Source organism: Rhamphochromis sp. 'chilingali' (assembly GCF_963969265.1).
Source record: "Rhamphochromis sp. 'chilingali' genome assembly, chromosome: 17".
NCBI classification, from domain to species: domain Eukaryota; kingdom Metazoa; phylum Chordata; class Actinopteri; order Cichliformes; family Cichlidae; genus Rhamphochromis; species Rhamphochromis sp. 'chilingali'.
In genome coordinates, this window is record NC_137944.1 from 35,928,865 (window position 1) to 35,941,631 (window position 12,767).

General features: G+C 49.1%; 1 protein-coding gene across 1 annotated transcript in view; it reads right to left on the reverse strand.

The window, feature by feature from the left end:
- Positions 1 to 12,767, reverse strand: part of LOC308385209 (semaphorin-6D-like) — a 102,623-nt gene that overhangs the window by 57,668 nt on the left and 32,188 nt on the right. The window contains exon 3 of the mRNA XM_080864013.1: positions 2,237 to 2,350. The gene's annotated coding sequence lies outside the window, so the exon portion shown is untranslated. The remainder of the gene's footprint in view (positions 1 to 2,236; positions 2,351 to 12,767) is intronic.

The window sequence follows — 12,767 nt, forward strand, 5'->3', positions numbered from 1 at the left end:
GTGTGACCACGTGTGTGTGTGTGAGTGTGAGTGTGTGTGCGTGTGACCACGTGCGTGTGTGTGTGCGTGTGTGACCACGTGTGTGTGTGTGCGTGTGTGACCACGTGTGTGTGTGTGTGTGTGCGCGTGTGTGTGTGAGTGTGAGTGTGTGACCACGTGTGTGTGTGTGTGTGTGTGTGTGACCACGTGTGTGTGTGTGAGTGTGTGTGTGTGTGTGTGTGTGACCACGTGTGTGTGTGTGTGTGTGTGTGTGACCACGTGTGTGTGTGTGAGTGTGTGTGTGTGTGTGTGTGTGACCACGTGTGTGTGTGAGTGTGTGTGTGTGACCACGTGTGTGTGTGAGTGTGTGTGTGTGACCACGTGTGTGTGTGAGTGTGTGTGTGTGTGTGTGTGACCACGTGTGTGTGCGTGTGTGTGTGTGTGCGTGTGTGTGTGTGTGTGTGTGTGTGTGTGTGTGTCTGTGTGTGTGCGTGTGTGTGTGTGTGTGTGACCACGTGTGTGTGTGTGCGTGTGTGTGTGTGTGTGTGACCACGTGTGTGTGCGTGTGTGTGTGTGTGTGTGTGTGTGTGACCACGTGTGTGTGTGTGTGTGTGTGTCTGTGTGTGTGTGTGCGTGTGTGTGTGTGTGTGTGACCACGTGTGTGTGTGTGCGTGTGTGTGTGTGTGTGTGACCACGTGTGTGTGCGTGTGTGTGTGTGTGTGTGTGTGTGCGTGTGTGTGTGTGTGTGACCACGTGTGTGTGCGTGTGTGTGTGTGTGTGTGTGTGTGACCACGTGTGTGTGCGTGTGTGTGACCACGTGTGTGTGTGTGTGTGAGTGTGTGTGACCACGTGTGTGTGTGTGTGTGTGTGTGACCACGTGTGTGTGTGTGCGTGTGTGTGACCACGTGTGTGTGTGTGAGTGTGTGTGACCACGTGTGTGTGTGTGTGTGTGACCACGTGTGTGTGTGTGTGTGTGTGTGTGTGACCACGTGTGTGTGTGTGTGTGTGTGTGTGTGTGTGTGTGTGTGTGTGTGTGTGACCACGTGTGTGTGACCACGTGTGTGTGTGTGTGCGTGTGTGTGTGTGTGCGTGTGTGAGTGTGTGTGTGTGTGACCACGTGTGTGTGTGTGCGTGTGTGTGTGCGTGTGTGAGTGTGTGTGTGTGTGACCACGTGTGTGTGTGTGTGTGTGTGTGACCACGTGTGTGTGAGTGTGTGACCACGTGTGTGTGACCACGTGTGTGTGTGTGCGTGTGTGTGTGCGTGTGTGAGTGTGTGACCACGTGTGTGTGACCACGTGTGTGTGTGTGCGTGTGTGTGTGTGTGTGACCACGTGTGTGTGCGTGTGTGTGTGTGTGTGTGTGTGTGTGACCACGTGTGTGTGTGTGTGTGTGTGTGTGTGTGTGTGTGTAGTGAAGTACCATCCCTTGGAGCAGGGTAACTGAGAGGCCCCCTGATCGTGTAAAGCAGACAATGGAGGCTGAATGGAGGTTGGTTGTTGGAGGCTCCGCCCCCTTGGGCCTGTGACTGTTTCCAGCTGAAGTGTGTTGCATTAATGCACGGCGTGTGGAGCGAGCTCACAGCTAATCCACGCTGTAATCGATCTGCAGGGCTCAGATTTGGGCGGCACGGTGACACGTCTGTTAAGCTCTGTGAAATCCTGATGTCACGGCGCCTGAAATCGGCTCTTTGTGTTCTCCTCTCATTTGATGCACGCCGGGAACACGAGGGGAAGCTCGCCAAGCAGCTCCTGGCTCCGGTACAGATCTGCTTCCTATGATTTTGGAGGTGCTGGAAAGAGCCACGAGTGGCTGTTACATCCTCCATGCCTCGAACACAGATACACAAAGAGAAGCGTTTGGCATCGAGCTTCCTGCAGTCTGTGAGCGACAGGACTGGACTGATGTGAGCTTCATCTCTGCTCATCTTCATCATTACAAACAGACTGTAGATGATGATGACGACACGACTGAGCAAGGCTCTGGAGAAAGACTGTTTTTATAATGTTGTATATTTGTTGGTGGACCGCAGACACACCATGTGACGTGAATCATGAAAGCTGTCACATGAGGTAAAAGACTCCATGTGATGAAGCTGCATGCAGAGGACTGACAGCCACAGAGCTCTGATTAAATGAAAGGCTGCAAACGTGAGCAGACACTTAGAGCTCAGCACTGAGTCAGCCTGTCGCATGATTGGCTGGCAGCAAGAGAGCTTCAGAGGAACATTAGAGTGGTTCTGAAGGGTGACCGTACTTACATTTTTACAGAGTGAAAATCTGCTGCGACGGACAGGTGAAGCCTCTGGATGCTCAAGTGACAGCAGCAAAGCAAACAGGAAGTCAGGAGGCGGGGGTGCACCCCCTCAGACGTCCTGCAACAGCAAAACGATAAAGTTTAAAAGGACCAAAACATTTGTGCTTCAAGCTTTGAGCAAACATGACGAGCTGCTTTTAACAGTCTCTGTGGTGTTTTGATTGCAGACGCCTCATCAGGACGGACCTCTGGCTGTGTACCATGGACCAGCCCAACACATCAACCAATCACAAGAGAGGACAGTGAACCACAGCTTGATGACCAATCAGTGCAGCTCGCTGCATGAAGACATCCTGACATTAAAATTATTGCCAGCTTGGAATAAAAACACTCACAAACACTTTCCTGAAACCTGCAGGTCAACACACAAAGTACCTGCAACATACCAACAACATGCCTGCAACACAACTAAAACACACGAGCAACATGTCGACAACACACTTGTAATACACCTCCAACACATGTTGAACACACCAACAACACATGTTAATCAAACCAGCAACATGCCAACAACACCCCTGCAACACACCTCTAACATTACTCCAACACAAGTGAAACACACCTGTCACACGCCTGTCACACGACTGAAACACCCCAGAAACACGCCTGCAACACGCCTGAAACATGACTGTAACACGCCTGCAACACGCCTGTCACACGACTGAAACACCCCAGAAACACGCCTGAAACACACCAGAAACACGCCGGAAACACACCAGAAACACGCCTGTCATATGACTGCAACACGCCTGCAACATGCCTGAAACACACCAGAAACACACCTGAAACACACCAGAAACACGCCTGCAACACGCCTGAAACATGACTGTAACACGCCTGCAACACGCCTGTCACACGACTGAAACACCCCAGAAACACGCCTGAAACACACCAGAAACACGCCGGAAACACACCAGAAACACGCCTGTCATATGACTGCAACACGCCTGCAACATGCCTGAAACACACCAGAAACACACCTGAAACACACCAGAAACACGCCTGCAACACGCCTGAAACATGACTGTAACACGCCTGCAACACGACTGAAACACCCCAGAAACACGCCTGCAACACGCCTGAAACATGACTGTAACACGCCTGCAACACGCCTGTTACACGACTGAAACACCCCAGAAACACGCCTGAAACACACCAGAAACACGCCTGTCATATGACTGCAACACGCCTGCAACATGCCTGAAACACACCAGAAACACACCTGAAACACACCAGAAACACACCTGCAACACGCCTGAAACACACCTGAAACACGCCTGCAACACACCAGAAACACACCTGAAACACGCCTGAAACACACCAGAAACACGCCTGTCATATGACTGCAACACGCCTGCAACATGCCTGAAACACACCAGAAACACACCTGAAACACACCAGAAACACGCCTGCAACACGCCTGAAACATGACTGTAACACGCCTGCAACACGACTGAAACACCCCAGAAACACGCCTGTCATATCACTGCAACACACCAGAAACACACCAGAAACACGCCTGAAACACACCTGAAACACGCCTGCAACACACCAGAAACACACCTGAAACACACCTGAAACACGCCTGAAACACACCTGCAACACGCCTGAAACACGCCTGAAACACGCCTGCAACACGCCTGAAACACACCTGAAACACGCCTGAAACACACCTGCAACACGCCTGCAACACACCAGAAACACGCCTGCAACACGCCTGCAACACACCTGCAACACACCTGCAACACACCTGCAACACGCCTGAAACACACCTGAAACACGCCTGAAACACGCCTGAAACACGCCTGAAACACACCAGAAACACACCTGAAACACACCTGCAACACACCTGCAACACGCCTGCAACACACCTGCAACACACCTGCAACACGCCTGAAACACACCTGAAACACGCCTGAAACACGCCTGAAACACACCTGAAACACGCCTGAAACACACCTGAAACACGCCTGCAACACGCCTGAAACACACCTGAAACACGCCTGAAACACGCCTGAAACACGCCTGAAACACACCTGAAACACGCCTGCAACACGCCTGAAACACACCTGCAACACGCCTGAAACACGCCTGCAACACATCACCTTTTAGCTGAATCAGTGCAGTACTCTTTAACACTAGCAAGAAAGCAATGTATTTATAAAGCACTTTCAGGTGCTGTACACTTGATACATTAAACAAGTTCAAAAAAGAAATAATATAAATAGAGGAAACATTTAAAAAAAAAAAAAAGATGATAATTCAAATAATATTTAAAACAGTAGAATTGGCACAAATAGCAAAAGCAATAATAAAATAGTATAAAATGATAATTAGAATTGAGCTTCCTCTTGGACCTGGGTACCTCAGCTGAGGCAGGAAAGGCTCCGCCCCCTCTGAGCTTCCTCTGGGACCTGGGTACCTCCAGGAGCAGCTTGTCAGCTGGCCTGAGAGACCTGGGGGGTGGGTAAGGACGAAGAAGCTCAGAGAGGTAAATTGGGGCAAGACCGTTTAAGCCTGGGGTGCCAAACGTACGGCCCGCGGGCCGGATCAGGCCCACAAACGGGTTTAATCTGGCCCATGAGATGATTTTGTAAAGTATAAAAATGAGCAGCAATTTTTCAATAAAGAAACTGCTGTTCCAATTGTGTCCATTGGATGGCGCAATAGCAATTGTGAGCTACTTTGTTTTGCCCGCGAAATTTAAACCCGATGTGCTTTGGCACCCTCATTGGCCCAATATGTCTCTGTCAAAAAGAGAAAAGTGGATGCAGAGTGCAGAGTGTTCCAAGAAAAATGGTCATCCTCCTGTTTATTCACGGAAGTGAAAGCTGTATGCTTGGTGTGTTCCCAGCATGTTGCAGTGCTGAAAGAATATAACCTCCGTCGCCACTACGTGAGTCTTCATGCCGACAAATATGACAACTTTTAAGGACAGCAGAGAAGAGAGAAGGTGAATGAACTGTTGGCGGGTCTGAAGAAACTGCAGTCTGTGTTTACTCACAGCCGAGACATCAGTGACGCTGCAGTGAAAGCTAGCTACCTCGTTGCTAACGAAATTGCACTAGCTTCCAAACCATTTAGTGAGGGTGAATTTGTAAAAACATGTATGATGAAGGCATCTAAGATTGTGTGCCCTGCAAAGTGCCAGGCCTTTGCAAATATCAGCCTGACAGGAAACACAGTTGCCGACAGGATTTCTGATCTTTCAGCGGATTTGGACAAAAAAATAGTCATTTATTGTGTTTTCAGTTGCAATTGATGAAGGCACATTACAGATGTTGCACAACTGGCAATTTTCATCCGCGGAGTTGATGACACATTGACCGTCACCGAGGAGTTCGTGGAGTTGGTACCGATGACAGATACAGCGACCGCAGCTGATATTTTCACCGCACTCGTCGGCGCGTTGGACAGGGTCGGAGTGGACCGGTCCCGCGCTGTCAGCCTGGCTACAGATGGTGCGCCCTCAATGATCGGGAAGAAAGCAGGCGTTGTAAAAAGGTTCAGAGATAAAGTGCAATCTGCAAATGGAGGACGTGGTTTTTGGACTTTTCACTGTATTTTGCACCAGGAGGCTTTGTGTTGCAAGTCACTGAAAATGGATAACGCCATGAAGGTGGTCATCCAAACTGTTAATTTCATCCAGAAGCCTCAAGCACCGTCAGTTTGACAGTCTTCTCAGAGAGAAAGACCACATCTATGGCCTGCCATACCACACTGCGGTAAGATGGCTGAGCCGAGGTGCTGTGCTGAGGCGTTTCTTTGATTTACGAGAAGAAATTGAACAGTTTATGGAAGAAAACTGGAAACCAGTGTTAGAATTTCATTCTGCAGAATGGATGCAGCACCTTGCATTTATGGTGGATGTTACAGAGCACCTGAATAACTTGAACAAACAGCTGCAAGGACGCAACAAAGTTGTCACGCAGTATCATGACAGCATTTCAAGTTGAAGCTGTTATTGTGGGAGACGCAGCCCACCGGTGGTGATGCAGCTCACTTCCAAAGTGTTGCGGATATGAAGCGGTTCAAAGATAAAATAACGGGACTGTTACTAGTTTGAGCAACGATTTCAGATTTTTCGTGAACTGGAGAAAGACTTCAAAGTTTTGTGCTCGCCGTTCACCGTGAATCCTTTTGATCTGCCCGTCAGCATCCAACTTGAAATAACAGACTTGCAGCGTGACTCGGATTTGAAGGGCAAATTTGCTGCAGCTGGCTTGAACACATTCTGTCAGAATCTCTTGCCTGGTTACCCCAACTTGATGCCCTCGCTGCAAAACTATTGTGCATGTTGGGAACCACGTATCTTTGTGAGCAAGTTTTCTCTGTAATGAGCATAAATAAAACAAAACTGCGCTCAAGGCTCACGCACAGGCACTCGAATCACATCCTGAAGTTAGCTGCTGCTCAGGATGTGAAGCCTGATATTGATGAGCTGGTGAAAGCTAAAGATGCCAGGTATCAGGAGTCACATAAACGATGCAACCCCACTGAAAGTGCTGCATGAGACACCCTGATGTACTTCTGTGATCTGTGATATACTTCTGTGAATCACTGAGGCGCTGTGTGCTTGTTCTTTGTCCTCAGGATTTTCAAATAACTTGAGGTGTTTTATGATTAATAGCTACTGTATGTTGTGCCTGTACTACTTTGAACACAGGCTCTAGCTTTATTTTTATGTTGATCGTATTAAAACAAAGAAAACAATCTGAAGTTGTTGTTTTTAAGTTATATACACAATGATTTTACCAGTCCGGCCCACTTGAGAATAGACTTCTCTCCATGTGGCCCCTGAACTAAAATGAGTTTAACACCCCTGCTTTAAGCATTTAAAAACAAACATGAGAATTTTAAATGAACTGTGTTCACACCGAACGTGATAAATCACAAAACATAAATCTTACATAAAACATTTTGTAATTATACAGGCAGCCAATGGAGTGAAGCCAGGATGGGAGTTATGTGCTCTCTTTTGCGAGTTCTGGTTAAAGGTCGTGCAGCAGCATTTTGGACCAGCTGCAGACGAGAGAGAAGATGCTGACTAACTCCACAATACAGCACATTACAGTAATCCAAACGAGATGGAATAAAAGCATCGATTACGGTTTCAAAATGCAGCCTGGATAAAGTAGGTCTTATCTTTACCAAGCGCCTTAAATGATAAAAACTGGACTTGACAGTAGCCCTAATTTGACTGTCTAATTTAAAATCACTGTCCATCTTAAAACCCAGGTTAGTAACAACAGGTTTAAAATACACAAGGTTCACAAGGTCCACTAGGACCAAACAGAATCACCTCAGTTTTGCTTGAATTACATCTTAGAAAGTTTAGGGACATCCGAGATTTAATGTCTTCTAGAGATGCTAGAAGTGGCTTAATAGAGAAGGCATCGTTCTGCTTCAGAGGCAGATCAATCTGACAGTCGTCAGCATAGCAGTGGAAGGGTAATCCATGCCTTCTGAGGATGGTTCCCAGGGGCTGTAAACATAATGAAAAAAGCAGAGGCCCTAAAATTGAGCCCTGTGGGACCCCAGACTGAAAGGCAGCAGAGGAGGACTCATACCCTGAAAGGTTAACACTAAAAGTTCTGTCAGAAAGATAAGACCTAAACCATTTCAAAGCAGTACCACGAATGCCTGCAAGATGGTGCAAGCGAGTCAGTAAAATGTTGTGGTCTACAGTGTCAAAGGCAGCTGTTAGGTCAAGAACAACACGATTACCAGAGTCACAGGAAAGGAGGATATCATTAAAAACCTTTAAGAGTGCTGACTCCGTGCTATGAACGTTTTTAAAACCTGATTGGAAGACCTCTGGGACACCACTCTCCTTTGGTTGCAACCTTCTCAATGAAAAACACATAAAATCATCAGAGAGGCCTCCAAGCAGCCACTTTGTGGAGCATTTAAGACTGAGTCAGTAGAGTTAAATAACACGTGGATTGTGACTGTTGGAGGAAATGATCTTAGAGAAATATTTTCTTTTAGCCTCCTTGACCGTATCCTGATAGAGGCGCCAGCAGTCCTTTAGGATTTGAAGAGACACCTGCAGTTTGTCCCTCTTCCATCTGCGTTCAGCTCTACGACACTCCCTCCTCACAGCCCGAGTGGCGTCGTTAAACCAAGGGTCCATTTTAGCCTTGGGCTGCCTGGTTATTAATGGTGCCACAGAGTCCAGAGTGGTTAGGCAGTACGATCAGCGGGGAACTGGGCAGCAGTGGAAGGGTTAATAATCCGACAGCGGCGAACAGGAGCGCTGGTTTGAACTGTAGTGCGTGAAAACGCAGCATCAAATAATACAGCCATATGGTCAGAGAAGGCAGTGTCAGTCACTTCCATGTTAGACACAGGTAGACTGTGCGACAGGACCAGGTCCAGTGTGTGTCCGTGTTCATGTGTGGGACCAGGTACGGGCTGGACCGGATTAAAAGAATCAATGAGGCTTAAAAACTCCTTCACCTGAGGTTTGTCAGGGCAGCAGACATGGATATTAAAACCCCCACAATAAGAACGTAGTGGGCATATGATTAATGGTGCTGCGTGTGGCGGGCTTTAAGGCTCAGCTCAGATTTAGACAGAGGAAGATGAAGACAGAGGCCGAGAGCTACAGCAGAGTTCAGCCTCACATTGTTTTTGTCCAGATTTGGATTTTAAAGGATTTGATTCTAGGACATTCCCAGCTGGAGTTTGTGCTCTAAAGGAACGCAGTCAGGGTTTAAGGGGGAAGTTTGAAGGCAAACTCAGGACGCAGTAACACGATTAAAGGAAGCTCCTCGTGTAAAACAAAGAGGCTCCCCTGGTGCCGCTCAGCGAGCATCTGCAGCTGATTGGATTTGTTCAGGATCGATTCTCTGGAGGATTCTGCTCTCGGCTGGTGGCACGAGTCCAGATCGAAGGAAATCTTATCAGCTGCCATTAGGCCCGAGGCCCATCGCTCGGCTCATTTCGTTCACAGAGAAATAAAACAGTGAGGCAGGAGGAGGAGCTCCCTGTGGATGAACAGAGCTGGTTTCTCAGGAAGAGGAACTCAGCGTGTAGCCTGAGCACAGCAAGCGACTGCCTGCTCACAAAGAAAAGTGTCCGTGCTTGTTAGCAGAAGTTCTGCACGAGCTAACTTCACCTAACGAGCTAATAGGAGCCATTAGTGGGCTCCAATTAGAGGAATCCCTCCTAACGAGGTCAGACAGATCAATAGCACAGGGAGAGGAGTCGCGTATCAACACCTCTGCAGGCTTTCAGCCTCACTCCTAGCCTGCTGGTTACCACGGTTACCAACACGACCTCTGACACTGATCAACAATTCCTCGCAGCTCGCTGTCCCATCTGTGCAGCGAAGTCATCTTTAACATCACGCAGTCTGAAACCTGTAGCTCCACCAGGCGTGGAGGAAGGTGAGGGAGGTGGGTCATGTGACACAGACAGAAACAGACTGAGCCAGTCAGACCTCAGCGCACACGCCCAGACTGGGGTCAGAGGCCATTAGGTCACTACACGATGGTCACTCGTGTAGAACACCTCAGACAGAGGCTGCTGCACCAAAAGCTTCACTGTGATTGCTCTGGTTCGAGCAGGTTGCCTTGGTCACCGGCAGTCAGCGAGGAAGGCGACTTCTCTGCATCTCCACCTATCTCTGACCTGCGACCCATCAGTTACCATAGCAACCTCACAGTGGGTGTCGGTGCAGTACTGTACGCCTGTTATAGCACACGGGTAACCATCGCGAACCTCCACCGACCACCCACCAGCTGGTTGGAGAACATCTGTGAGGCTGTGGCACCGCTTCAGGAGAAGTGTTGGCACAAAGGAGCCTGCTGAACGTTAGTCCCCGCCCCCGCCACGGCCCGTGACCTCAGCGCTAACAGCGAGAAGAACAGCTCGACTGGCCTCCTCGTTCACACGCTTCGCCTGCCTTTACACCACCTAGCTGTCCATCTATCCAGTCATCCACCTATCCGTCCATTCATCGACACATCCACCCAGACATCCACTGCGAGCTCGCTGAGATCTTCTGATGTACACTTCAAACAGACTGATCAATAATCTATACCTGCTGCTGTAAACAGGCTCTCTGATTGGCTGCGGTCAGTGTCCTCTGAGCTTTGTTTTCATGTTTGCTGCTTTGTTCCAGTTTCAGTCATTCAGCAGATTAATCCTCTCAGCAACAAATCTGATCCTCATCATCCTCATCCCCATCTCACACGCACACACACACAGACACACACACAGACACACACGCCTGTCCGACTCTAATCCCACATGTGATCGTTTGCTGAGGTTAATCCTCGCGTCTGCCTCTGCCGTCCACTCTGATGGATTTACTTTCATCCCTGCGTTGACATCTCATTACTTCCTCATGCTCAAGTCCCGCCTCTCTCCTGATGACATCGGTACCGTTTTACTATGGCGCTCAGGTGAGTTTTTAACGCGGGGCACGTTTAGCTTCATGTCTGTGATTCGTATCAGCAGTTACACCACAACATGTTTCAGGCACCACCACCACCGCCGCCACCCCTACATCATCTAAGACCTTCCAAAAACCTTCAAACAGGGGGCGGGGTCAGTCATTAGAAAGGAGGACCCCACAGACCAGTTCCTGTTTTCCTTTGAACACCAACACTGACATTCTTTATCATGAACCTGAGAGGTGATTTGTCTTATCAGCAGCATTCACGAGCTGGTCTGAGCTAGTTAGCCATAGGCTAACATAACATTAGCCACAGTAACCAAGGCGACCATGACAAACACGCCAGTGACAACTATCCTCAGTCTCAGACCTGTAAACCTGTCAGCCAGGTGAATACAGGCGTTTTAAACAAGCTAGCAAAGCCAAAGTGGCTAAAGCTAAAGCTAGCTTAGCCACGGGCCTCGGTATGAGCAACGGATCAAAGCAGTGAGGAGGAAGACAACAGAGAGCAGTGAGGAAGGCTGGATGTCCGGCTGAAGGTACCGACCTGCTGGTTGATAACACGCACGTGCGCACAAACACACACCCTGGGCAAAAACATCAGAGCACACCTGAGCTCAGCTCACTCCGTGCCGCCAACCTCACAGTTTTCTCACAAATGACATCACATCAGTCTCAATCCAACGACACGCTGCACACCTGGCTGTCCCTCACCTGCACACAGGTGTGGGCGTACCTGCAGCAGTCAGTGAGACGGTGTGTTTGTAGTAACGCTGAACATTAGGGCAGAGGACCAGGTGGAGCTGCAATTGCTGCAATCAAACATGCACTTCCTGTTTCTCATGACACAGAAAAGGGCGCACAGGTACGCACTCCTAAGCTGCTGCAAGCTCATTTTCAGTGCTGCGTTTCATTCAAAGGTCAAAGTTCAAGTCACAGGAAGGAACATGGAGCACAAACACACAGAGGTCAGAGGTCAGAGCTGGAGAATAGCGTCACCAGCAACAAATGACATCAACTTAATTGGAGCTTCCTCCTGAGGCCAGCAGGTCAAAGCTCGGATGCTGGCGGTGGCGCTCAGACCAGGAACGACGGTGCCTGTAGCTGGGTCACAGGGTCAACTTCACAGAGGTCAAACAATTACCAACATGGCAGCTTACCGCCGTCCGTGGGGGGAGGGAGAGAGCCCAGCTGGTCATGTGATTGGTCAGCGGGCTCTGATATTACTGCAGTTAGAAAGGAGGGGGTCGGGGGGCTGGACTGGAAATGCTTTTATTTTTAGATCAATCACTGATTGGACAGCAGGACCTTTGCCCACGTGACCATTGACCTCAGTCCACTAAGACAACAGGTCCAAACAGGTCCATTAAAGTGACATAAAAGCAGAAAGATCAACAGTGATGTCACAGTATTTTTTTTAATCTGGACATACTGAAGGAAAGACTCCAGAAACTATTTCTAATGTCTCACATTTAAACCGATTCATCGAGTTAATCAAATAATACTGATAGTAATCATAATCATCGAGTGCCTGGAGCGACTGGTGGGCGTGTCATTGTGATTTGGTGCTGCCTCTGAACTGAGCATGCTCAGATCCCGTCATCCATCATCTTAAATAACAGCCTAACAGCAGCACCACGTGGTTTTCCTCGCCGCCCGCACAGACGGGCCGGTTGGATGTGACGCCGCAGGAAAGCACACAGGCTGCTCCGCCAGACGTTTCCGTCTCTGCCGGACTGACCGGAAAGACGCCTGAAAATGGATCCAAAAGCTGAGCCGGGCGCCGAGCTGACCTCACAGGCAACGACCGCTCACACTCACCTGTGCCACGACACGCTCCCGCCCAGGTGAACACCACATGACCCGCCCACCACGACCAATATCCACCAATGTTTGATGTCCAAAAGGAAGTCGACTTACAGTGTAGCCACACACACACAGACACACACTCACCCTCCTGCTGGCCAACATCTCTCAGACTAACAAGCTCCTCTAGACAGCAGCGATAACAAAGACAGATCGTCTGATGACAACACTGAATGTCATCGTGTGTGTGTGTGTGTGTGTT